The sequence below is a fragment of the Ochotona princeps genome, chromosome 2, assembly GCF_030435755.1.
Source record: "Ochotona princeps isolate mOchPri1 chromosome 2, mOchPri1.hap1, whole genome shotgun sequence".
NCBI lineage: Eukaryota > Metazoa > Chordata > Mammalia > Lagomorpha > Ochotonidae > Ochotona > Ochotona princeps.
Window position 1 is genome coordinate 5715985 of NC_080833.1, and position 27058 is coordinate 5743042.

A 27058-nucleotide genomic window follows, 5' to 3' on the forward strand; every position below is an offset into this window, starting at 1 on the left:
GGTCAGGCCCTGGCCCAGCACCTCTGACGGCACTTGCTCTGTTGTCAAGAAATTTGTGCTGTGTTCCTCCTGCTGTGTAAGCTGCTCGGTGTGTTATGTCGGATTCCCGGTGGCTTGCTCCTTGCCGCCTGTGCCTGGGGTGCCTCCGACGGAATGGCATTGTGTGGACAGTAACTCCGAGGTTCAGGCCCTGGCTTGTGTGCTCCTGGTGTGTGCACACGCAGGTTCGCGTCACTCCTCCACTCTGTAAGGACCAGGGTATTACCACCACCAAGAACAGTGCCTAAGAAAGCGGAGCTACGGACGAGCTTCCGGGAAGGTCTTCGGAGATGACAAAAGGAGACTTGGGAGGTCTGAATAGGATGTTGCACCGATTCTGCCCCTCCAGCAAGCATGCACACACGACTGTGTGCCCTTTGCTCCTTGCCTGGCCTGCCAGGAACACCTCCCTGGCCTCCAGCCTGCAGGGCTCAGCAGGGGAGCTGGGCCAAATGGAGGCTAGCCCCAGCCAGGTGCAGAGGGTCAGGTCCATGTCACCTGCCCAGCCCCCTACTCTAGTGGCCCCAAGTTGCTGTCACCCCCAACCCAGAACCCAGATACCTTCTGTCTCCTCCAGGGTGATGGCCTAGGTGCTTGAACTCCAGCACCCATGTGGGAGACCCGGAAGGAGGTCCTGACTTCTGGCTTCCACCTGGCCCGGCGCTGACCCTTGCAGGCTTTTGGCGAGTGAGTCAGCAGATGGCAAATCAATCTCTTTCTCTCTGCGGTTCTGTGTTTCAAACAAAAGAAGCTAATAAAAACTAAACATTGTTTTAAAATGGAAGCCTGGCCAAGAGCCCTGCTCGCCCGTGCCCGCAGGGGACTTGAGGCTGGATATAGGACTCGAGATGCTGCTGGCTGTTCGCGGACTCCCCCACCTCCTGTCCTTGTGTCCCGTGGATCTCTGTTTATGGCTGCCTGAATTATTAATGCCATTGTGTTGAGAGCTAAGCACACTGTTGAAATGCCACTAAGAGAAAGGTAGAAGGCAGAGCGGCAGGAGGCATTGTGAAAAAGCTTGGACTAGCTGATGCTGTGAGGCCTTCAATGATGCTGGTGTATGCTTCCGCTTCCTGGTGATACAGAGAGACATGGGGGGCAGGTGGTGAGGAGGGCTTGTCTGGTCAGCAGATCTCCGGTCTCTGTTCATTTTCTGCTGGGTTTATAGTCTCTCCACCCTGCAGTTACTTTGTCAAATGAGCCCATTGCCTGTCAGTAGACCAGGGTTCGAGGGGTCAGGTGTAATGATACAACGGGCTAAGCTGCCACTTAACAGTGCCGGTATCACTTGACTTCCAGTTTGAACCCTGGTTTATCCAAGTTCATTACTAATCCACCTGGGAAAGCCCTGAAGGGATGGCTCAAGTGCTTGGGCTCCTGCACCCATGTGGGAGACCTGGATAGAAGTCCAGGCTCCTGGCTTTAATCTAATGTAGCCCCAGCCATCATTCACAGCGCCAGCATCCCATGTGGGCAATGGGATGTTCCACCTCCTGTATGGTTCACTGCTTACAGTCTGGGAAAGCAGAAGAGGATGGCTCAAATGCTTGGGCCTCTGAACCCATGTTGGAGACTTGGAAGAAGCTTCTGACTCCTGGCTTTGAGTCGGCCCAGCTCTGGCCATTGCAGCTATTTGGGGAGTGAACCAGCAGATGGAAGACTTCTGTGTAACTCTGCCTTTCAAATAAATAAATCTTTGAAAAACATGGAGTAGAAAGAAACGGCTGAAGTGCTCCCTGCTCATGCACACCCCGGGAGTGAGCAGCTGATATGCTTGCCCCTTCTTTGCACTCACAAGCGAAACCTGAATTGGATTTCCAGCTCTGGACTGGACTGACCCAACCTTGGCTGGGACATGCACCAACAGCAGAGAGAGCTCACTCTGCTTCAAATTAAAAATAAAAGGGCCCGGTGTGATAGCCTAGTGACCAAATTCTTGCCTTGCATGTGCTGAGATCCCATGTGGCTTCTGGTTCCTGCTGCTCCACTTCCCATCCAGCTCCCTGCTTGTGGCCTGGAAAAGCGGTAGAGGATGACCCAAGGTCTTGGGACCCTGCACCTGCTTGGGAGACCCAGAAGAGGCCCCTGGATCCTGGCTTCAGATTGGTTCAGGCTCCAGCCAATATGGCCATTTAGGGAGTGAACCAGAGGATGGAAGATTTTTCTCTCCATATATCTTCCCTCTGTAAACCTGCCATTCCAATGCAAATAAATAAAATAAACAAATGTTTTTTTGTATTAGAGCTGGCACTGTGGCATAGCAAGTTGAGCTGCTGCACACAGTGTCAGCACACACAGGCACTTGTTCCTGTCCTAGCTGCTCCACTTCCCGTCCAGCATGCTGCGAATGCACCTAGGAGAGCAGCAGACGACGGCCCAAGGGCTTGGGCCCCTGCCCTTCTGTGGGAGACCCAGAAGAGGGTCCTGATGTTGTTCAGTGGAAAACTGGGCTAGGAGAAGTGCTGTGTGCATCCCAGGTGGCTGGGGCTCAGCATGACCAGCACCAAGAGAATTGTATCCAAGGTCCTGTTGGCTGCCTCAGTTTCTCCTGTGGCATCCCTGGGAAGCAGCAGGAGATGGGCTTGCCTGCTCCCGGTGGCCTCGGTGGGTCAGTGAACATGTTGAAGCCCAGCCTTGCAAGACAGGTGGCTCCAGGATGCGGCGACAATATTTATGTGCAAGGGTAAATAAAGGATAGCTAAAACTTAACCTTATTTATGAATGTGTTTTCCATTACAAGGACTCAAAAATGTTGTTTACATAGTGGAGAGGGATGCGCAACCATGGGGCCTCTGATCAGGGTGGGGAGGATCAGGTGTGGAGGAAGGAGGGTCGAACAAATGTTTCGGTTTTTTTTCCCTGTGTCCTCGGAGAGGAGAGAGAGGGGACTGCTTCTTGTTGTTGAACTACATCAGCACCTGGGCATCAGGAACAATCATCCAAGGACGTGGTAGAGACCCCAATGTGGGGAAGAAGGTTCCAAGAGTGTTACCTGAGTGGTTTTGATAGTTGTGAGATGTTGTCAGCTTTGTTGCACCAGAATTGAGAAAAATCTTTGCAATGTCTGTTAGTTGACCGAGTCCACCTTAGTGCATCCATAGACCCAGGAACACACTGCAAAACATGGCCAGGATAATTGTTGAACCTGTTCTGTTTTTTATCCTCTGATGAGACACTAGACATCCCCTGTTGGCTTAGATGAGCTGGCTGCCTTGTGCCCCGTGTGCATCCGGGCATGCTATCCAGTGCACAGGCATCAGCAACTGAGGAGGCCCAGTCCTGAAACATGCACTCCAAAGTCAGACCACATATCCTGTGATTTTCCCTGTGGCCAGGGTCTGAGTCCAGAGGTCTAGGCACCTCAAGAAATCTTAGACTTGACTCTTGTGTGAGCCAGCCAGTGCAGGGTCAGGTTTGATCCATTACCTGTACCAACCAACGCACATTCTGGTGGAGGCAGCTGCCTGGTTGGCTCTGCCCAAGCCCCATATATCATGTGAACTGCTGATTGCTGCAACCCAGATCAGCCAACCTGCCACAGACCTGGTTCTTACACATACTAGCAGGTTCCGCAGCCTAGTCAGGACAACTCCCAATAACCCCCACCAGGCCTGCCCCAAGCTTTGATTTTTTTGTATGTGTCAGCCTCTGCTGTGACCCAGCCCAGTCCAGCCCACAGCTCACCTGACCGCCCTGCACACTCACAGGCGCTTTGGCTTAGCTCAGCATGCATAGGCCCCAGACCCGGACCTCAGGCATGCTGACAGGCGCCACCACCTTGTCCAGCTGGCCCATACCCATCCCCAGCTCTCATGCTCACCAGTGGTAGGTACAGCCTAGCAAGGAAATGCCCACAGTTCTCTTGCCAAGCATGCTCCCAAGAGGTATCACGGTCCAGCCTGACATGATTGGCACCCAGTACTGGTACCTGCTATCTGGTGCTGCACCCTAGTCTAGCTGGTCCATAGCTATTCTTTTTTTTTTTTTTAAGAATTATTTATTTATTTATTTTATTGGAAAGGTGGATATGCAGAGAGGAGAGACAGAGAGGAAGATTTTCCGTCCAATGGTTCACTTCCCAAGCAGCCGCAATGGCTGGAGCTGAGCCAATTTGAGGCCGGGAGACTCCCGGTCTCCCACCCAAGTACAGAGTCTTGGGTCATCCTTGACTGTCTTCCCAGGTCACAGACAGGGAGCTGGACGGGAAGCAGGGCTGGCGCCCATATGGGATCCCGGCACGTGCAAGGTGAGGACCTTAACTGCTACGCTATTGCGCTGGGCCCCATATCCATTCTGACTCTCATGAACATCACAGGGTACAGCAGCCTTGCCCAGCTTGGCCTGCCCCCAGCTTCATGTGAACTGGTGCATGTTCTGGTCCGACCTGGCCTGGTCTGCACCCCATCCTGGCTCTCACTCTTGCCAGTGTGTGCTGTGACTGACCCTACCAGCCTGCCTCCAGACCAATTGGCTTATGCATATGCCAGTTGGTGCTGCAACCCAGTCTAACCTGCTTCTAGCCCTGGCGCCTACGCTCTCCGACAGGAGCTGCAGCCTAGCAGGGGAGTTTACCAAGTTACCCTGGCAGACTTACTCCCAGCAATGGATCTTGTATATCCCATCTGGTGTTTCTGCCCAGACTAACATGGTAGGCGTCAAGTCCTGACACTCACTGGTGAGTACTATAGCTTAGCGTATCCTGGCCTACCCTTATTCCCAGCTATGATGTGACCTGGCAGGTGCCACAGCCTAACCCGGCCTGTCCCACACCCATTCTGGCTCTCGCAAGCACCAGCAGATACTGGAGCCCAGCTCAATCTGTTCTGTCCCTAGACCCAACCCATACACATGCCGATGGGTGCTATAGCCTTACCCAATCTGGTCTGCCCACAGCCCTAGTTCTCGCACTCACCAGTGGGAGTTGCAGACTAGCAGGCAGGTCCCCAAATTCTCCTTTAGACCTGTTCAAGCCAGCCTGGCATGGCCCACCAGCAGTATCAGCTCTCACTGGCAGTGTTACAGCCTAGCCCATCCTGGCATGGCCCACACCCTGTCCTGGCTCTAATGCATGCCAGCGGTGCTGAGGCCTGGCCAAGCCCAGCTTGCGCCTAGACCTGGCCCACAAAAAATGCTGACAAATGCTGCAGCCCTGCTCAGCCTGGCCTGCGCCCAGTCCCAGCTCTTATGCTACCCAGCTGTGGCCTAGTAGGGGAGTTCCTGAAATTCCCCTACCAGAATTTTTCCCAGACACAGATCTCCTGCATGCTAGTGGCTCTCTGTGACATGTTCTGCCCTCGGTCCTGGCCCTCGCATGTGCCTGTAGGTGCTGCAGCCTGGACCTGCCAGGCCTCCGTCCATCCTCAGCTCCCACAAGTGTCAGGTGGGTTGTCAGGTGAGTTCTGCGGTCTAACCTGCCTTTGCCCATCATTACCCCAGCTCTATGTGTAATCTAGTGGGTGAATCTACAATTCTGTAGAATATTCCCCCAGGTCCAATTTTCTTGCGTTCTGCTGGGTGCTGCAGCCCAGCCTGCTGGAGCCCATGCCAAGTTCTCACACTGTGGGTGGGTACTGCGGCCTAACTGAGCCAAGCATGTCCCCAGTCCCAGCTTTTGCAAGCTCCAGTGGGCAGTGGGTGATGCTATTTAGCTCAGTTCAAGTTTCCTACTTGGGTGGGTGCTTAGCCTGACCCAGGAATGCCCTCGGGTCTCTCTCTGAACCATTCCATCTTGGCTCCCTCACCTGCCTTAGAGTGCAGTGGGCAGGCTGTGGAAGACCCCATAAATCATTCCTCCCTTGTCAAACATGCCCTCAGCCACTCCCACTCCAGCACATCCGAGACCCCCTTCCCCGGACAATTGGTAGCCCCTCTGCCTGGGCCCAGGATGGCCTGTCCCAGCTTTTCCCGCCCTCCGCACTCACCTGCAAAAGAAAAAGAACAAGAAGCTATGCTGGCATACTGGTATAGTTAACACGAATTTGGCATTAACCAGGCCCATAATGCCTGCCAATTCCTTCTCTGCACAGCAGTGTAACACTTGCCCAGGCACAAAGTAACATAGGCAGTTGCCTATAGCAACGAGAGAATGAAAAAAAAATTTCAGGATTTGTTTATTTTTATTGATAAGGCAGATCTACAGAGAAAATGAGAGACACAGAGAAAGATCTTCTATCTGCTGGTTCATTCCCCAAGTGGCTGCAATGGCCAGAGCTGAGCCAATCCAAAGTCAGGAGCCAGGAGCCTCTTCTGAGTCTCCCCTGCTGGTGCAGGGTCCCAAGGCTTTGGGTCAGGTTGTATTGCTTTCGTAGGACACAAGCAGTGAGCTAGATGGGAAGTGAAGCAGTTGGGACACAAACCAGCACCCATATGGAATTGACACACTTGAAGCGGGAGGATTAGCCAATTGAGCCATCGCTCTAGGTCCGAAAGAATGAACTTTTTTTTAAAAAAAGATCTATTTTTATTGGAACGGCAGATATACAGAGAGGAGAGACAGAGACGATGATCTTTAGCCATATATTGGCAGTGAAAAACTGGGCAGACAAGAGACTCTAAGATGGACTATGTCAATCAGGGGATTCTGCAACGACCTCATTGTGCTTGGAATGGCGAGACTGGCAGCAGTTCAGAACTGGTGAACTATCAAAACCACTTGAGCAAGTATCTCAGAGCATGCCCCACATCGGGGACCTGGGGTGCGTGGGAGACTGGGTGGGGCTTCTCCCTTTATCTCCCCCTTTACCCCAGATGCAGGAAAAAAAATGTGGAAATAATGTTCTTACCCAGTTTCCCGTAGTCCTTGAACCTTTGTGCTCTAATTAGCTATGTAAAGATTGCAAAAGATAGGGCCCAGCGGCATGGCGTAGTGGCTAAAGTCCTTGCCTCGAACGCACCGGGATCCCATATGGGCGCCAGTTCTAGTCCCGGCAGCTCCACTTCCCATCCAGCTCCCTGCTTGTGGCCTGGGAAAGCAGTCGAGGATGGCCCAATGCTTTGGGACCCTGCACCCATGTGGGAGACCCAGGAGGAGGTTCCTGGTCCAGGCTCCAGGATCAGCACAGTATTGGCCGTTGCGGTCACTTGGGGAGTGAATCATCGGATGGAAGATATTTCTATCTCTCCTCCTCTCTGTATATCTGATTTTGTAATAAAAATAAATACATCTTTAAAAAAAGATTGTCAAAATAAAGAAAAATGGGAAAAAAAGATCTATTTATTTTTATTGGAAAGGCAGATATACAGAGGAGGAGAGACAGAGAGGAAGATCTTCTGCCTGATGGTTCACTCCCAAGCAGCTGCAAAGGCTGGAGCTGAGCCGATCCGAAGCCAGGAACCAGGAGCTTCTTCTGGGTCTCCAACACAGGTACAGGCTCCCAAGGCTTTGGGCCATTCTTGACTGCACTTTCAAGCCACAAGCAGGGAGCTGGGTGGGAAACGGGGCCGCCCGGATTAGAACTGTCACCCATATTGAATCCCAGTGCATTCCAGGCGAGTATTTTATCTGTTAGGCTATCACGCTGGGCCTGAGAATAAACTTTTAAAGTAACACCTCCAAGCTGTGGTTTTTACAGTTAGGATGAACTTGGTTGAATCAGTATCTGAAGAAGCTTCCCTTGCTATTGATGGATTTGTGGATCTGAAAGAGAGAGATAGAAATCCTCCATTCACTGGTTCACTCCCATTCACTGATTGCAACAGCCAGGGCTGGGCCAGGTATCTCCCAGAAGCCATGAACTTCCACATGGATGGAGGTGGAAGAGGCAACGAGTTATCAACGACGGCTTCCTGGGCGGGGGAACAGGAAGCCAGATCAGAAGCCAAGCAGCTGGGGCTGGACCTGGCACTCAAGCAGGGAATGCGGGAATGCCCCACAGCTTACCATATGGTGTCCCAACACCCACCCCTGACTTGGTTGTTCGTACCAGGATGATGAGCTAGACACATAATTGACGCTCACTCTTGAATCTAGAGCTGAAGAGGCTGATGGTTGTGGAGGATACACCTGCTTACTGGCACACAGCAGGTGACATAACAGAATCAGTCTGCTGGGAGGGTCTTATGCCTGCCAGCCTCTCTTGGCAAAGAAGGGCTCTGTCCCAGGCTGTGCTCCAAGCAAGACTAACATCAAATTCAATCCCCAGGTGTTCTGCAGTGCCTGGGATCTTCTGATCTCCCCTTGGTTGAGAGTTAGGGGGCAATGGGGTCACCAGAAATGGCATGACCGCTCATCGCTGTGTTGCCCTAGGCGCCAGGCTCTGAGCTCTCTGTTCTGCCTGGGATGTCACTGTTTCTGTGTCCTGGAGACAGGGCCTGACAGCTGGACTCTGTTGCGATGGGAACTCATTTCAGTCCCCACCTCCCGCGCACCTGTTCCCAGGCCATCTGTCACTGGCACAGCGACCCGGCAAACAGCAATCTGGTTTTTGCAAACACAGCTCCGAGGTTGAAGGTGACTGAGGCAAGCTTGTTCCTCGTCAGTGAAAACACTGTGAGAGGAACAGAATGCACATACCACAACTCAGAAGAGGGAGTTTCTGGGGAGATCTTCAGTGGGCACAAGCAGAGTGTGGCTAGCAGCAGACGCGAGCATCACGTGGCGGCCGTGTGCGCAGCGGCCATTATGATGAAAACACAATCTTGAATGAGTTGCCAGCAACTGAAAAGACACATCACGTCAGAATTCCTTGTTCTCATCTCTGCAAAAATCTAAGTGTTTGGTTGGTGATTCACCTCTTCTGTCTGGATTCTCTGATATTTCCTCCATGGCACTCCGACCACAGGGTCCCTGTGCTCTGCCAACCAGCCAGGCACTGTATGGATTAGTTGGTTCACTGATATTCATTTAAATGTGACTGAGCCTTGTAGGAAAAGGGGGACAAATGACGACTACTGGTTTTGTTACTGTTTTGCTGTTGCATTTAGAGACTTGAGAATATGTGGTTAGGCAGTCTTTTTTTCTTTGCAAGTATGTCTAGAAGACATGACTCTTATTATCAGGGTTGGCACTGTGGCATCATGGGTAAACATGTCACTTGGGATGCTGGCATCCAATGTTTTCTTTTTGTAATTATATTTTTTGACAATCTTTACGTAATTAATTAGGGTAAAAAGGTTCAAGGACTACAGGAAACTGGGTAAGAATATTACTTCCATATTGTTTCCTTCATGTATCTGAGGTAAAGGGAGATATTAAGAGAGAAGCCCCACCCCCAGTCTCCCACCCACCCCAAGTCCCCGATGTGGGGCATGCTCTGAGATACTTGCTCAAGTGGTTTTGATAGTTCACCAGTTCTGAATTGCTGCCAATCTCGCCACTCCAAGCACAGATGAGGTCGTTGAAGAATCCACTGATTGACATAGTCCATCACAGAGTCTCTTGTTTGCCCAGTATTTCGCTGCCAACATATAGCTGAGGTGGCTGATTGACTTGTTCTGTCTTCTGTCTTTTCATGGTTAGGGTTCTGAGTCCGGCATTTCGATTGGGGAGATCCCCAGAGAAACTTTGTCTGAGGTGTTCCCAGACCAGATTCTTGTATGCACTAGCAAGTACAGAGCCCGGCACAGTCCATCGCCCTGATCAGCTGGTGGTTGCAATTGCTGGGTTGGTTCTGTTTTCAGCCCCGACTTCCACTGGAACCAGTGGGTGTTGCAGTCCAGCCTGGTTCTGCCCAGCACATACTCAGCCCTCGCATAAACCAGTGGGAGCTGCAGCCTAGTCAGAGCTACCCTGGTTTGCCACTATGTGTGGCAGACTAGTCCAGTCTGTCCCACATCCCATTTGGCTCTTGTACATGTCGATAGGTATTGAAGCTTAGTTCCACCTAACCAGCTCAACTATCCAGCCCTCACGGATGTTGTTGGGTGCCTCTCTGTCTAGCCACCCCAGCTCCTGTCCTAGTTTCCGTGCCCTCCTGTGGGAGTGGTAATCCAAGAGGGAGGAGCCCATTATTTCCCTCCCAGGTCTCTCTCACTCCCAGATTATGCACTCTCCAGGTGTTTCTGTGGTTTGACTTGACAGAATTAGCCCCCAGTGCCAGCTTCTGCCAGCTGATGCTGCGGCTAAGCCCAAACAACCCTCACCCACTCTAATTTTTGCTTGCATGAGTAGGAGCAATCAGCTCAGCCTGACTTTTCTCTGATCTAGTCCACATGAGGCGCACAGGTGTTATAGCTCTGCTTAGTCTGGTCTGCCCCCATCCCAGCTCACGCTCTCCAGGGGGAGTAGCTGTCCAGCAAGGGAAACCCCCTTATTCCCCTGCCGGCTCCGCCCCCTCCCTTCCTGGTTCTCACATGTGCTGGTTGGGTGTTGTGGTCACATCTGGTACAGGCAACCTCACCTTGGCATTCTGTGTTGTGCACTGGTTTTTGTCGTGACCGAACCTGGCTCGACCCACACTGTTCTGGCGTTCGGATTTGCCAGTGGATGACGTGAACTGAATCAGCCTGGTCTGCCCCTGACCTATGCCAAATGTATGCCAGTGGGAATGGATGCTGGCATCCAATATGGATACCAGTTTGAGTTCTGGCTACTGCATGCACTTCTGATCCAGCTCCCTGCTGATGGCCTTGGGAAGGCAGCTGGAGATGGCCCAAAGGTTTGGGCTCCTGCCACACATGTGGAAGACCTGGAAGAAGTTCCTGGCTCCTCCCTGACTATTGCGCCCAGCTGGGGAATGAGCCACTAGGCGATGATCCGTCTCTCCTTTTCTCTTTGTAACCCTGATATTCACATAAACAAACAAATAAGACTTATTTTCGGGCCCAGTGCAATGGCTCAATGGCTAAGTCTTCACCTTGCAAACACCAGGATCTCATATGGGCACCAGTTCATGTCCTAGCTGCTCTACTTTCCATTTAGCTCCATGCTTGTGGCCTGGGAAAGCAGCAAAGGATGGCCCAAAGCCTTGGGATCTTGCACCCACATACAAGACCCAGAAGAAGTTTCTGGCTTTAGATTGGCTCAGCTCTGGCCATTGCGGTCATTTGGGAGTCTCTCCTCTCCATAAATTTGATCTGCCTTCCCAATAAAAATAAGTAAATCTAAAAAGATGACTTATTTTCAAAGTAGTGACCTTTTTTCTTTACTCAGCATGTAACCTATCATCTTCCTTCCTTCCTTTCTTTCTCCTTCCTTCTTTCTTGCTCTTTCTTTTCCTTCCTTCCTTCCTTCTTTGCTTCCTTCCTTTCTTCCTGTTATCTATCTATCTATCTATCTATCATCTATCATCTATCTATCATCTATATATCTATCATCTATTTGAGAGGGATAGAAAGACAGACAAAAAGAATGCACTCCCACTGTCTGATTCATTCCCCCAAGTACCCACAATGGGTGGGTCTGAACCAGGAGCTGGGAACTCATTCCACCCACCTGGGTGGCAAGGACCCAAGAATTTGAGCCAAATCCATTGCCTTCCAGCACCTGCATGGCGGGGAGCTGTGATCCTAACCAGGAGCAGCTATTGACCCTCGTCTCCGCGAAGCGGGATGCAGGTGAACTAACTGGTGTGTTAACTGTGGTGCCCAAATCCCCGGCCGTCATCATGTTTTTGAAATTGCCTTTCTAGAATTGTGTTTATGTCCTGCACCATGCTTTTGACTATCTTAATCAGTATCAGACATGTGCCGTCTTAATTTGATTTTTGAAATAGCCAAAAGCCTTTTTGGATCCACATGTCCTGGGATAGTGATGGTTTTCTGAGATCTTGCCTTTTAAGCTTGGCCCTTGTTGGACTAAGCCCAGCTCCTTCTAACATCACACTTGCCTCTTGCTGATCTTCTCTGACCAATCCCAAGTTTCAGGCTATGGCCCTTGTTAGGACTAGTTGTGGACCATCAATGCAGGTGTTGAACACAGGTGTAAGAAGCTTTCCAGAGAGACAGGTGGGTGAGTTTTGCAAGAATTTCTCTTTTTTTTTCTTTAATTCTGGATAGACAGCAAATAAAAGTTACTCCTCAGTAACCTGGAAACTTGCGGTATTTACAGTTTACTGATGAAGTGGATCAACCAGTTCTGATGCATCTTTCCTTTTTGTTTTCTCTGATTGCAAATGCCTGGGCATCAGTGGTGACACTGTATATGAATATTCATGAGTTAAGCCAAATTGCATCCTGTTTGCTAAGGAACTCGCTGCAAACGCCACAGCGTATTGATTCGTGTGGGGCTGTCTGACGGCCAAGATTTAATGCAATGTTTAGTACAATCTGTAGACTCTTACATAAGGTAGACATTAACGAATGGATATCTGCCAAGGCTTTACAGGAAAGCAGATCTTTTGTAGACGTAACGGGTAGAGAGACTCCGAGGCTCCTGGGTCCAAAAATAAGCAGTTCCTATTTTTGATCTTGCAATATGATCCGAGACCTAAGTACACGTGTTACCTGACCTTGGCGAAAATGACCGGCATGGAGAGTCCCACAGAGGACTGCCACGATCACTCTCCCAGAAATAAAAACCAGCCTTTCCTATATTTTTGTCAGCACAAGTGTTGTCCTGTGTGTGGCACGTGTGTCTGGCACTGAGGCAAGTAGGGGTTCTTGTCACCCAGGGACCAAATGTTTGCCCAAGACGTGGTGGCCTCCCACAGGGCAGCTCGGGGGTGACTAGTGTGTCAGGTTTATATTTATTTTTTTATTTGAAAGACAAAACTACATACCCATGAGAGAGAGAGAAATCTATCTTCCACTGGTTTCCTTTGCAAGTGAACAGCCAGGGTTGGGCCAGGAGCCAGGAACTCCATCCAGGTCCCCCAGTACTGGTAACGGAGGCCAAAGCACCTGAGCCACTACGTGCTGCCTTCCCGGACACTTTAGCAAGAAGCTGGATCGGAAGCAGAGCAGTCAGGACCCACGGCACTCTGGTACGGACCGCCAGCATCACAAGCGGCAGCTGGCCCAGGTCCTAGCAGCAGTCCTAGTGGGGCTTGAGGTCAGGCAAGCGGCAGGACTATGGCTCCGGGATCCTGTCCCCCCCGCCCCTCCAGCTCGGCTCCGCTGTAACCAATCTACTGAGAACTCCTCTGGTACCACAGCAGGGATGACTCTGGGCGTGGATCCCTTTGAAACTGAAATATTTAACAAGTAATAAAATGAGGGACTGACGTAGTTGTATGCACCCTGTACCCCTCCCCCAGCTCTGTGAATGTTCCCACCCTCCTGGGACAACCCCTCATTCTCAGGCAGTGTGTGGAAGCAAGGCTTTGTCAGTCCAGGCAGGTCTCAAGCTGCGTGCTGGGCTGTATCCCACGTGCATTGCGTAGCAACTATCAGCATCGCTAAGCATCGTCTGCCACAGCTCATGCTTTTGAGAGGCAGTTAGCATCTGGCTGGTTCGCTATGGTTCCTCAGCCCTGTCCCTGACCCCTCTAGAATCCCTGTCTCCCCAAACCTGGTCAGTTGATTTGACTTGGCCTTTGCCTGTAAGAGGTGCAGAGAGCAGAAACCAGGAGGGAATTTTCAGTTTTTTCAATTTTGCTTGTACTTCTCCTCTCCCAGTGAGTTTCCTGAGGCAGCAAAGCGTTCTCCCCAGCCCAAGGCCCACCTGCGCCCCCCCCACCCCTCCCAGCGACAGAGACGTCCCCTACTCGTTTCTCCTACCAACCTAGGGATGAGGCACCTCCCTCTAGTTTCTAGATTTAGTCATCATCCCCCCCCCCCCCGCTCTTCCTCCTGGGGGGCCTGCAACACCCAGACAACAGTCAGTTCCCTTATTAATCCCTGCTGTCTGGAACACTGGCTGTGGTTGCCACTTTCTGGGTCCCGGCTGCTGCTAATGTGCTGGTGAACATAGTCCTCGCTCATTGCAGTGATGCGGCCGTCTAGTGTCTCGTGGAGGCCTTTGCTAGTCTCCCTTCCGGGAAGACGGTTCTGGGACCTCTTTGCTCACTTCCACGTGTCAGGTGCATGCGCAGCAGAGTCTGCGCCTTTCATTGCCTTGCACTGTTGCCCTGCTGGACTTTGGTGTCAAGCAACCTGGGGGCTGGGCAAGGAGAGTTATCTCCAGTGAGTCAGGTGTCTCTTCAGATCTCCTCTGTGTTGCTTCCTCATCTCCTTTCCAGTTGGATTGCTTCTATTTTTTCATGCTGGTTTCATGACCAGAATATCTTTATATACTGAATATATGTTGACTACTGCGTGGGTTAAGTGTGTTGCAAATATGTTTATTCCATTTGTGCTTTATTTGCTCTGTTTCTGATTTGTTTTATTTGTATAAGTTTTTTTATTTATTATGAGTATAATCAATTCATCAGTCTTTCTGGTTATTGCTTTTTGTCTCTTTTCTTTTTAAAGATTTATTTATTTTTATTGGAAAGGCAGATATGCAGAGAGGAGGAGAGACAGAAAGGAAGATCTTTCATCCGATGTGGGTCTTGCTGACTTATCCTTAAATATTTAATAGTTGCCTCAAGTGACCACAATGATCACAATGATCAGTGCTGCACCGATCTGAAGCCAGGAGCCCAGATCCTTTTCTGGGTCTCCCATGCCGGTGCAGGGTCCCAAGGGGTTGGGCCGTCCTCGACTGCTTTCCCAGACCACAAGCAGGGAGCTGGATGGGAAGTGGAGCTGCCGGGATTAGAACTGGAGCCCATATGGGATCCCTGTGCGTTCAAGGCGAGGACTTTAACCGCTACACTACCGTGCCAGGCCCTTTTGTCTCTTCTTTAAGCAATATTTATCTTGGGCTCAGCACAATGACTCAATGGCTAAATCCTCACCTTGCAAGCACTGCCAGGATCCAATATGGATGCCAGCTAGTGTCCGGACTGCTCCACTTCCCATCCAGCTCCCTGCTTGTGGCCTGGGAAAGAAGTCAAGGATGGCCCAAAGCCTTAAGATCCTGCACCCACATGGGAGACCCAGAAGAAACTCCAGGCTCCTGGGTTCAGATTACATAGGCTCGGCTCTGGCCGTTGAGGCCATTTGGGGAGTGAATCAGTATATGGAAATCTTTCTTTCTCTCCATAAATTTGATTTGCCTTTGCAAAAAATATATATATATTTTTTACTATTTGTTGATAAGTCAGGTATACAGAGAGGAGGAGAGAAAAAGAGGAAGATCTTCCATCCTCTGATTCACTCCCCAAGCAGCCACAATGGCTGGAGCTGAGCCAAACTGAAGGCAGGAGCCAGGGCTTCTTTGGATCTCCCATGCAGGTGCAGGGTCCCAAGCTTTAGGTTGTCCTTGACTGCTTTCCTAGGCCACAAGCAGGGAACTGGATGGGAAGCAGCACTTCTGGTATTAGAACCATCGCACATATGGGATACTGGCACATTCAAGACGAGAACTTTAGCCACTAGGCTACTGCACTTGACCCAATAAATCTTTTTTTTTTTTTTTTTTTTAATCTCAGGGCAGCATTGTGTCCCATCAGGAAAAGCCACTGCCTCCAACGTCGGCATCCCATGTAGCAGAGCTGGTTGGAGGCTCAGGAACTTGGGTCCCTGCCAGATGGAGTTGCAGGCTCCTTGCTTTCGCCTGGCCCAGCTCTGGTTGCTGTATCCATTTGGAGGAGTGAATCAGCAGAGGGAAGAGGTCTCTTTCTCCCTTTGCCTTCAAGTAAATGAAATAAATATATTTTTTTATGGAAAGTATAGTTCTCAAGATCATAAAGATAGTATATATTCTCTAGTAAGATTTTAATGCTTTATTTTTCCAGTATAATTTGAAATCCTTCTGAATTAATTTTTGAATGGTATGGGGGCAATGACCTGTGTGTGTACATGTATACGAATGTATAAGTGATAGTTTAGTTCCCCCACTGATGGGTCTGTCATGTATTATAATCCCATACCCATACTGTCTGTTAAGGGACTCTATTCTGTCCCATTTCTGTATTTGTATATTCCCAATTTTGCCATACATTTCTTTTTTTTAAATTTAATTTTTAAATAATGATTACAGGGTTGATCAGTGTGGGAAGGATTGAGATTTAGGGAAAATTGGGTGAACTCATTGTTTTCAAATTTGCTATTTCTTCTTCTTGTTCCCGGGAGAAGGGGAGACAAAGGGGGAAGCCGCTCATGACTTTCCCCATGTCCTGGTACCCAGGGTGTATATTCTCATTTTATACTACAAAGTTTAATCAGTGCAACGTTACAGAGTAGCTTACCAATAAGGGTAGCTCCTTATATCTCATTCTTGAAAAATTTTATGGGAACTGTATTCTATCATAACACAGAAAATGAATCTGGAATATATATATATATATATATATATATATATATATATATATATATATATACATGTTGTACCATCACCTTATCAAATTCTGCTAAAATTCTATTGTAATCTTGATTACAATTATGTTACTTTATATATAACTTAGATAGAGTCAACATCTTTTTTTCCTTCCTTTCCAAAAATAAAGAGCATGGCTTCATTTATTTGGATCTTTTTTTTAATGTATTGCAATATAGTTTTTTTCCATATGGGTCTTGCTGACTTATCCTTAAATATTTAATAGTTGCCATTGGTATTTTTAGCAGGATCGCTTTCAAGTTCTACTTTCTAGTTGGTTCTTTCTAGTGAACATGAACAATTGGGATTTTTCTGTCCAGAAACTGTGCTACAAGCATCACATTAACAGATCTTCTGGCATGGCCTTCTTGCCTCCCAGTGATAACGGTAATCAACCACAGAGAAGTTCAAAGTTTACTGCTCGTTTACTTCCCATTGCCAACAGGTGTTTGGGTGCACAGTCTGAGGAAACAAATGGCTCTGCCCAGGGACTCATCTGTCAGGGGCAGGAGGCTGGCTCAGGGTGGGCGTCCTCTGAGCCTGGGCTGTCTCCCCCCAGGGCCCCTCCACGTATGAGATGCTTCTACACTGGTCTCTATTGAGAGCTCCAACAGTATCAACAGTCATTCAGTGGGGTGCTTCTGGCCCCTCACTCCTGCCAGGAGTGGGGACTCCATCCAGGTCTCCCAGGTAGTAGGTGGGGACTCAACTACCTGAGCCATCCCTCCCAGCACGGTTAGTAGTAAGAAACTGGGATTGGAAGCTGGGCTGGGACTTGAACCAGGCACTCTAATCTCAGACACAGTTATCTCTCTTGAGCAGGATGCAACTTGCTGGGCCACTCACCCCACCCAGCTTTCTGTTTGGTTTTTGTAACTCTCCATGGTGCTTATCCTAGTACCGACCTAGGCTAGTGGTGTCTACTGACACGGTAATTGTCTATTAACCCATCCTAGTTTCTCTTCTGTCTTCAACCTTAGAAAGCTGCGAACTGGGTTATAAGTTCAGGGCTAGCATATTTGCTTGGTTCTTAAAAAATATTATTTTTCTTCCTATGCACTTGATTTATTCAGGCAGCTTTCACGTATTTCTTTAGACAATTATTTATTTCAGAGGTACAGGAGAGCGCACCTCCACTTCCTCAAATTCCCACAGCAGGCAGGGCTGGAAGCTGGCATGGGAAATGCAATTTCCCCCGGGGTGACTGGAGCCCCAGCACTTGAGCTGTCACCTCCACCCCCTGGGATGTGGGCTGATGTGAGTCAACAGCCAAGGCTGCTGATGAGCCCAGGTAACAGGATGTGGGTGTTTTAACTAATAGGCCCAACGCTCACTGCATATAACCTTTTATTATTATTATTTTTAAAATGACTTTCTGGCTCCCTAGTTTCTGTCTGGCCCAGTCCTTCTGTTGAGACCTTTCTCAAAAAATTAAAAAAAAATCGATATAAAGCAAGAGATGCTCAATGGATGTTGATTGGATAGTGTGTCAGGCACTTAGTGATGGAGATTTTGAACAAAATCATGATTTTGATTTGTTAGCATGCATGGGATTATTGGCCTATTCCACTCTGTATTGGCTGTACTGAATTCAGGGTGGAAATCTGATTTTACTTTAATTTCTGCCGGTCATTCAGGCTGCACAACCTTGGGTAGTATCATGGCTGAATCTTGGGTCACCCCACTTGGCTAGGGACTGACCTCACTTCCTCATTGGCCATTGTGGAGAGTTCCCTTTTTCCTTCGGACCCCGAGTCACGTATTTTACTTAGTCCAGTAACCCAAAAACCTGACACCTCAGCATGAGACCGGCATAAAAATTATTAACGAGTTATCTGGGATGCGGCCTCTGGCCTCTGAGCTCTGACGTGTATTTGATGACACATCTTGAGGGGGAGGCTGAATTTTAACGAGTATGCACAATTTTTTTTTTCTTTTTTGAATGGACACATCATCAGGTTGCTTTTCGGGGGCGTCCCCCGGAGGGGCGCCCCTCTCCTCAGCCTGGGTGGGGAGCACGCGGCGTTCCGCCTCAGAGCGCCCGGCCCCGCGCTCGCTTTTCCATTACTCATTCCGCCTTTTTTCCCCCCAAGGTGGCGCGTGGGAGGTGTTGCGCTCGGGTTCGACCAGAATAGGCCCGGAAGCTTTCTGCGTGTTTTGCCGCGCTCGGCGCCTTCAACGCCCGAGCCGTGCGTGGTCCCGGCGGACAATGACTCCACACTCGGCCGCCTCCCGCCGCCAACGGCTGGGCCTCGGCCCGCGGCCGCCACCCCGCCCCTCAGCAAGGCTTTTGTCCGCTGTCCAAGGCGGATTACCAGCCCGGCGAGGCGCGACGCCCTTTGGGGGTCACCCCGGAGGGAGCTGTGGGCGTCGCCTTGCCCACCACGCACCCAGCCCCCTCACCAGGGGGCGCTCTCGGGTTTCCACAGATCTTTTGGCGCATCGCTCCCCGCCTCGGCTCCTCAGCTCCCCCTGCGATTGGCCGGACGGCCCAAGATCTAAGTTCTGATTGGCGGCCTGCCGCGTCAGTCGCGGGCGCTGGGGTGGGCCCCGCTGACGCGCCGCGGTCCCGTTCGGGGCGGTGTCCGGCGCCGGCGACTGCGGGAGGAGTTTCGCGAAGAGCGACGCGGGGCGCTCAGAGGGTGGCGGTCCTGGGAGGTGCCCGCTCGAGCCCGACCCGGCCGCTGGCGCCTCTGCGGTAGCCACCGTCGGCCACCCGGCCGCCGCGCCCCCGACTTCCCGCGCTGCCCTGTGCCTGGCGCCGTCGTCTGTCGGCCCTCCATGCGGGGCCGGGTGGTTGCGTGATGGGGCTGCGGAGCGGCGTCCTGCGGCTCGCGGCAGCCGCTGCTCGCGCTCCGGTGCGTCGCTGCCAGGCCCTCCGCGCCCCCGCGCGCCGCGGCGCCTGCTGACCCGGCCTGCTTGCCCGTCGGTCCGCAGCGCGGCTGAGGTGAGACGGCGGCGCTGGCGGCGGTTGGCACCGCGACTGCGGGGCGGGGGCCGCTCCCGTGGGAGGGGGGTCCGGGCCGGGGTCCAGGGCGCCGGGGCAGCGGGTGGGCGAGGCTGCCAGGCACCGACGAGGGAGGGGAGAAAGGAATGCCCTCCCGGGGCCAGCAGCGAGCCTCCGGCTGGCGTCCAGCGGCCTTCGGGGTGCCCCGCAGCGGCCCGCCCCGGCCCTGGGCTGCCAGCGCCGGCTGTGCCCGGGGGTCGCCCGGCTCTGTGCGCGCATCCCCCGGCCCTGTTATGCTGGGGAGCCATCCTTTCTTGTCTCTCTTCATCCCTATTGTGATTGGCATCGGGGCTCGGGCTGGCAGTGTGCTGCTGTGCCAGACGATGACGATCTGAGAGGGACGTGGTTGGGCACCGAGAAGGCGCCGCGGGGGTCGGGGGCAGCAGAGGGTGCCAGGGCCGAAGGGGCGCGATGGGTAGGGAGTGGGCTCGTCGGAGGCTGGCCAGCTCGACGTGGGCTGCTGTGGTCAGGCGGTCGGCACAGCGGGATTACCCGGGCAGCCATATTGGGAGGATGATCTGACAAATCCTTTAGGAGGCCAGTCCGAGTGACAGCCCTGGCAGCTTTCAGGGTGACTGGCCGCGCCGGCAGCCAAGTGTGGGGGGTTGGGAGGCTGCCGGAGCAGGCTGGTCATTGTTCAGGCAACACAGCCTTCCCGACCCTGGTCCCAGATCGCTTTTATTTATTTATTTTTTCCTCCTGGCTCCTGGATTCCATTCTTGCCGGGGTGGATTCCGAGTGGTATTTGTATTCCTCTTTTGCGGCCGGGGGCTGGTGGCTGCCAGGCGTGGGAAGGCCCCTTTGCCAGCGTGCAGGCCTCGGCTTGGTGCTTGGCCTGGCACGCAGAGGTGTTAAGTCGATTCCGAGCGGGGCGGAGGCTCGGGCTGCCGTCCGTGTGGAATCTCCAAGCAGCCCACATTGTCAACAGATTCTTCGCTCGGGTCCCTCTCGGCTCCAGGCAGCTGTTGGGCTGGCGCTGAACATGCTGCTTTGTGCCCATGCCAGTGAGAGCGTGCTGGTGGGGTTTGAACGACTGGAAGAAGTGATATCATGGTGGATATTTTAGTTAAAGGCTGGCATTTTGTCCCCGTGGCTTAGTCATGATAACATCTTCGCTTGTGATCTCGAAGGAGGGAGGTAGTGTGCCCTGAGTCAGTGCGATGCTTGGGTAGGGAGGCAGGGAGTTGGGACTGGAGCGTTTGGGATGGGATGTCTGCTGGCGTTGGAAAGCAGAGCTGCAGAGCACAGGTACCTGGGCTCCGTTTCGTCCTTGCTGGTATGGGCAGGACCCCGAGAGAGGCCCGCCTGCCCTGCCTGCCTGCCTGCCCTGCCTGCCCTGCCTGCCCTGCCTGCCTTGCCTGGGCCCTTTGCCTCCATTCAAACCCTGCTCATGGATACGGTCTTCTAACTTGGAACAGCAGTAAAAATTCTTTGGGGCAGGATTTTCTAAGAAAAGCTTTCATACTTTTTTTTTTAAAGATTTATTTATTTTTATTGGAAAGGTGGATATACAGAGAGGAGGAGACAGAGAGAAAGATCTTCCGTCCGATGGTTCACTCCCCAAGTGACCACAGCGGCCGGTACTGCGCCTATCCGAAGCTGGGATCCAGGAGCTCTTCCGGGTCTCCCACGCGGGTGCAGGGTCCCAAAGCACTGGGCCGTCCTCGGCTGCTTTCCCAGGCCACAAGCAGGGAGCTGGATGGGAAGTGGAGCTGCCGGGTTAGAACCGGCGCCCATATGGGATCCCGGCGAGGACTTTAATCACTATGCTATCGTGCTGGGCTCTGTTTTTTGTTATTTTTATTTATCACATGTTGCCTTTAAATTTTGATCCAGTCAAATGTGGCGTCAATAAAAACTGGTGGGTTTGATAATTACATTAATATTGGAAGAAATACAGAATGGCTGTTGTAAAATTTCATTCCCCAAATAAGGGTCACTTGAGTCTTTCATGCTTAGTGTGAAGATCGGGGCCTGGGGTTGTGGTGCTGCCTAGGTGGACTGCACCCAGACTGGAGTGTCTAAGTCCTGGCTACTGCTTCCCATTCTGCCCCCTGGTGATGAGTCCTGGGGGCAGTGGGAGATGGCCCTGGGGCTTGGACCCCTGCCACCGTGGGTAGATGAGGAGGCAGTTCTGGGCTTCTGGCTGTTGAGAGAGTATTTAGGCACATGGGAGAGCTCTCTTTTCCCCTCTCTTGTTCTCCCTCTTTCTTTCGTTGCCTTTCAGGTAGATAAATACACTAAAAAACAAACCGACCTTGAGAGCTGTGATGTCACGTTTGGTCAGGTCAGGCCGGCGCGGTGCTCCCTGCTCAGCTGGGTGCGTTCACACAGTTTAGCCAATCAAGTCCTAATTCTAAACAGACCGTTTTTCCTTTTCTGTCTTTCCTCTTTTCCATTTTGAGTTTGGGCAGAGCAAAGACAGCTCAGGTCTGCCAGCGGAGTCACTTCAAGGCCAAGGCTTTGCAGCCCGTTTCCTGGCTCTGCTCCTGACTTGGGTGCAAAGTGAGGCCAACAGTGGCCCTTTCCTTCTGGTCAGTGAGCCCCTCCCCCAGCTGCTGAGCCCAGCGAGGAGTGAGCCTTGGGGCCTGCGGACCCGGATCACAGGCTCTGAAATTCTACCAGGGTGCTTCCTGGAGTTTTTTGAAAGATGACTTTGTTTGAACACCTGCTGAAGTATTTCTGGACTCCATTAAAGGGTGTGAATAAGTTATGCAAGTTTCCAGGACTTTGTGTACAATGTGTGAGGATAGAAGAGAAGTTAAACATATGGGACCATGCTAGGAAAACCCTGAGCAGGGTGCCTGTGGTACTAGGCTGGTGACTGCTGTGTGTCCCTTCCCTGTGGTTAGCAGCAGTTAGGGCACAGCTGCCCGGGAGTGCCCCATTGTGTGGGCGTGGTGAAGTGGCCACCCGGGGCAGCTTCGGGAACTGCCTGGCGGGCTCTGTGGTTTTCATGAAAGCCTCCTTCCTCCCTGTGGTGCTGCACACTGCTTGCTGTCTAGTGGCCAATGAGGATTTTAGGATTGTTTTGGCACCTGTTTGAAGTCACAGGTCGTGAATGATTTTTAGATTTTTAAATCTCGATTTACTTGAGAGCTAGATAAATAGATATCTGCTGGTTCATTTCCCAAATGCTGGCAGTGGTTACAGGCTGAGCTGTGCCATGATGCCAGTCTGGGCTTCCCACAGGGGTGGCAGGGACCCAGTTCCCTGGGCTACCACCTGCCGCCTCCACAAGAAGTTGGGTCTAGAATCCAGCATGCTGATGGGGATTTGGGTATCCCAACCTGTGATTTACCCACTAGGCTAACACCTGCCTACCAAATTTTAAATACATCTATTTGTTTATTTTTCTTAATTTTTAAAAAGCTTTATTTAAAAAAGCAGAGTTAGAGCGGGAGGTCTCCCATTTGCTGGGTTCGTCCTGCACAGCTGTCCCAGGCTCATTCATAGGGAGCTGGATCAGAAGTGGAGCAGATGGGTTTCAAACGGTGCCCGTGTGGGATGCTGGCAACGCAGGTGGTAGCTTCATGCTTTATGCCACAATGCTGTCTCCCATGACATTGATTGTTGTGTTATTTCTCCCCTCTGTCCAACTTTTGACATCACATTGGCAGATGTCAATGACTGTATGGTTAAATAATAATAATGAGAATGTTGGAATGAATTGATGTTGGGTTCTTCCCTTTATGTGCTGGGAGCTTTGCAAATTTTACATTATCAATTAATTTAATCTTATAAAACAGATTGTTCAGTTCCTATCTTACAGAGGAAGAGACTTAAAATTCTTTGATTTTAGCTCAGGAGTTGGCTGCTTCCCCCACTTTTTTTTTAATGTTTATTTGAAAAATATTTACAGGGAGAAAGTCTTCCCTCCGCTGGTTTACTCCCCAGATGGCCACATTGCCTGGAGCTGGACTGATCTGAAGCCAGGAGCTTCATCTGGGTATCCCACGTGGGTGCAGGTGCCCAAGGGCTTGGGCCATTTTTATGGCTTTCCCAGGCACATTAGCAGGGAGCTAGATGGGAAGTAGAGTAGCAGGGACTTGAACCAGTGCGCATGTGGGATGCTGACACTACAGGTGGCAGTTTTAACTTCTGTGCCACAATGCTGGTCCCTGTTTTTTTTTTTTTTCCTTTAAAGTGAGGTTCATTTATTTATTTGGAGCAAGAGGGGAGTGAGTGCCTGCAATTGAGCTTCCATCTGCTGGCTTGCTCTCAAGTAGCTACAGTGGTCAGGATTGGGCAGGCAGGAGCCAGGAGCTTTCCTCTGAGTCTCCCACAGGGATAACAAGGGCCCAGGCACTCGGACCGTCCTCTGATGCCTTCCCAGGCATATCAGCAGTGAGCTGGGTTGAAACTGGAGCAATCTGGACATGAAAGGAAACCCATTTGGGATACAGTAGCTTCCCTTTGTATCCCATAACACTGGCCTCATAGCCACACGTTCTGCAGTGACATCACCTTCAGATCCCAAACTCACCTTTAAAGCTTAAACCGTGACACTTGACAGCTCTCACTTGCAGGTATCTAACAGCCTCAGAGGGCTGTTGCTTGCTCCTCTTGTTAGCATTGCAGTTTCTGTTCTTCCAGCCCCATCAGCCCAGCTGTCCATGCTGTTCTTAGCTCTTTGTCATGGAGAGAGCTCACACTGCCGGGGGTTTGTACCCCTCTTAATGTGCAGTCTCAGGCCTCGCCTGAGTGTGTGTTGGGTGAAGGGAAGGTTGGACTCCTTGAACTTCCGCTTTTTCTGCTTAGAAACTTCTCTGCTCTCTCATCTAGAAAGAGGCCACTCTCATTGACTCCAGCTAATCCCTTGGCCTTGCTGTAGGTGCCGCTGCCCTCTGATCTCCAGGGATGTGCTGTGCTGGTTCTGCGTGGGTCCCTTTTCCTGATTTTCCCCACTGTTGCTGGTAGTCCTAGCTGAGGGTCCTCATTCTGATTTGCACCCAGATCTTCCTCCGAAATCTGCTCGGCTGGCCTCTCACCCCTGTCTAGTTTTCAGTCTTACCAGGCACCTGCTCAGCTTTCTTCAACGCTCCTTACAGCCTCTGCAGCTTCTTGATTGGTGTTGCTGTCCCTCCTCCCCTTCCTAGGCTGTAAGGAGGTTTATCTGTTTTGTTCATTGATTTTCCCAGGAGCTGCCTGTGACGTCATGGGCTGCCAATATATAACTGTAAAGTAGAGAAACATTAAAAAAGGGGAGGTAAATCCCTACTTCATTCCCACTCCCTGCATCCCTGTCACGGTCAAGGCAGTATGTTTTCATGTCCTCACCGAACCCTGACTTTGGATTCTACTTGCCCGGCGGTGGGTGGGTGGCTGCCGCTCCCAGCTGGCGGGCGCTCACTCTCTCTCTCCTGGCCTTCGGACTGCTGTTTGCTGAGCTCAGCCTCCATTCATATAGCTCTCAGATTCATAAAACAAATTTTGTGTTGCTTTTAAAAGCTTGCTTGTGGTTGATTTTTTTAAAATTGGTTTCCAACATTAAAAACAACAATCTATCACAGACAATTTTTTATTTGTTATGTGCCATATACTGCTTCTAGAAAGCATTTGCACCAAAATATACCATATAGATAGTAAGGCTATTAAAAGAAGAAAAGGTGAATACACACATTGCCTCATGTTTATTTATTTGAGAGGCAGAAACGGAGAGCTGCCATTTGCTCGCTCACTCCCCAGCGCGCACGAGAACTGGGCTGGACCTGAAGCAGGAACACGGTCCACGTCTCCCACGTGCGTGGCAGGAGCCCAGCTTCCTGCGTGGTCACGCTGCCTCCCCAGCCTGCGTTCCCAGGAGGGCGTCAGTGGGCCTTGTAGGGATGGTCCGCACGGCAGGGCTGAGGGTTTCCTCTGGCCGCTGCAGTTCTGTGGAAAGCTGGGCAAGGCAAAACAGAAGACAAGACAGCATGTGGAGTTTTCACTCTGGCGGAGGGATGAGAGATTCCTTCAGAGAACCCTTTCCCTGTGTCACATTCCGCAGAAATCAGCAAACCTGTTACAAATATCTGCCTGCTTCCCAAATGGAGAATATAATATTAAAATATAGTCGGACTCTTTGCTGTGAAGGATATGTCTAGCACGCATGGGCTCTGTGACTTCACGTAAAGCTGAGGCCACGTGCCCTTGCAGAGAGCTCGTTCCTCAGCTGGGATGAGAGCCTGCGCTCCTTGGGTTCTGTGTTGTCATGCTGATGACACTGTGAGGACTGGTCTGTCAGGTGGCCAGATTGACGCATTGTTGACACATCGGAGTCTGACCTACATTCCTGCCCAGACACGTGGTTGGAAAGGTGTGGTTGGGGCAGATTTCGGAATGAATCTTGATTGATGCCTGACTCGAATTTACCTATGATTGAAGGTTACTATTGCTATGCCATAGCTGGGCTAGGCTGAGTTTTCTTTAGCCTGGATAATCCCAAAAGTAGAGGTGGTCGCTCATTTTGGCAATAGAAGAACTTCAGTAGAATGTTGGGGTTGGTATTTGAGTGGCAGAGTTCTCAGTGGGTCTACATAGAAAGTGGTTTTGGATATTAGAATTAATTCACTTACTATATCAAATTTAGGATAAACTACTCAAACTTTGGATTTGGACTGGCCTTAGAAGTTAAAAGATGGGGACAGGAGCCCAGCATGGTAGCCTAATGGCTGAAGTCCTCATTTTGGTACACGTTGGGATCCTTTTTAGGCACTGGTGTGTGTCCTGGCTGCTACACTTCCCATCCAGCTCCCTGCTTATGGGCTGGGAAAGCAGTGAAGGACGGCCCAAAGCCTTGGAACCCTGCACCTGAGTGGGAGACCGAGAGGAGGCTCCTGGCTCCTGGCTTTGGATCAGCTCAGACTCAGCTGGTGAAACCACTTGGGAAGTGAACCAGTGGATGTAGTAACTCTCTCTCTGTCTCTTCTCTCTGTAAAATCTTCCTTTCCAATAAAATAAATTAAGTCTGCTTTGCGATTGCTTTTGAACTTTCTTTGGCTTATGGCTAACTTGTTCTTTTGCATATTTGTTTTGTTTATTTATCTGAAAGGCATTGAAAGAGACAGCTCACCTACCTGCTGGTTTATTTTTTTATTTTAAAAAAATATTTATTTTTATTGGAAAGATATACAGAGAGGAGGAGAGACAGAGAGGAAGATCTTCCATCCAATGGTTCACTCCCCAACCGTCCGCAACAGCTGGAGCTGAGCTGATCCAAAGCCAGGAGCCAGGAGCTTCTTCCAGGTCTACCACATGGGTACAGGCTTTGGGCCGTCCTTCACTGCTTTCCCAGGCCACAGGCAGGGAGCTGGATGGGAAGCAGGGCTGCCGGGATTAGAACAGAGGCCCATATGGGATCCTGGCACATGGAAGGGAGTTTAACCACTAGGCTAATGCACCGGTCCCCATGTCTATTTTTCTAGCTCTGTCAAAGAATAAATAAAAAAGTAGGAGAGTGGTGAAGGAGCCGGTATTGTGTGTGGGAAGACATTTTGGCTGTGGTAGTGGTCGCTTGGTGACGTGTTGGCGTGATAGGCTGAGGATGCAGTGATCTGTTCTAAGGACCTGAGGACAGCAGATGTCAGATGCGTTAGTATCCTCGTAGCTGGAAGTGTGGTACTTTTCTGTTTTTTAGAAAATTTATTACCAACATGTTCTGTTTTTAGAAGTGTGTTGTACTTTTTACGTAAGATGTAGAAGGGTGATTTCTCCCTTTGTCTTTTTGTTTGTGAGTCGGTCAGAAGTGTTCAACAAGTTGTTAGACTTGCAGTAGAACATAAAAAGTTTCA

At 50.8% G+C, this 27058-nt stretch overlaps 1 protein-coding gene across 6 annotated transcripts in view; it reads left to right on the forward strand.

The window, feature by feature from the left end:
- The first annotated feature begins 18827 nt into the window (after positions 1-18827).
- KIF1B (kinesin family member 1B) overlaps positions 18828-27058 on the forward strand; it is a 147098-nt gene continuing 138867 nt past the window's right edge. For 2 of the 6 annotated variants that reach the window (XM_058674961.1, XM_058674930.1), the window contains exon 1: positions 18843-19226. The gene's annotated coding sequence lies outside the window, so the exon portion shown is untranslated. Of the gene's footprint in view, positions 19227-27058 lie in introns of all 6 variants that reach the window. The other 4 variants (XM_058674943.1, XM_058674947.1, XM_058674954.1 and 1 more) reach the window with 3 other exon arrangements.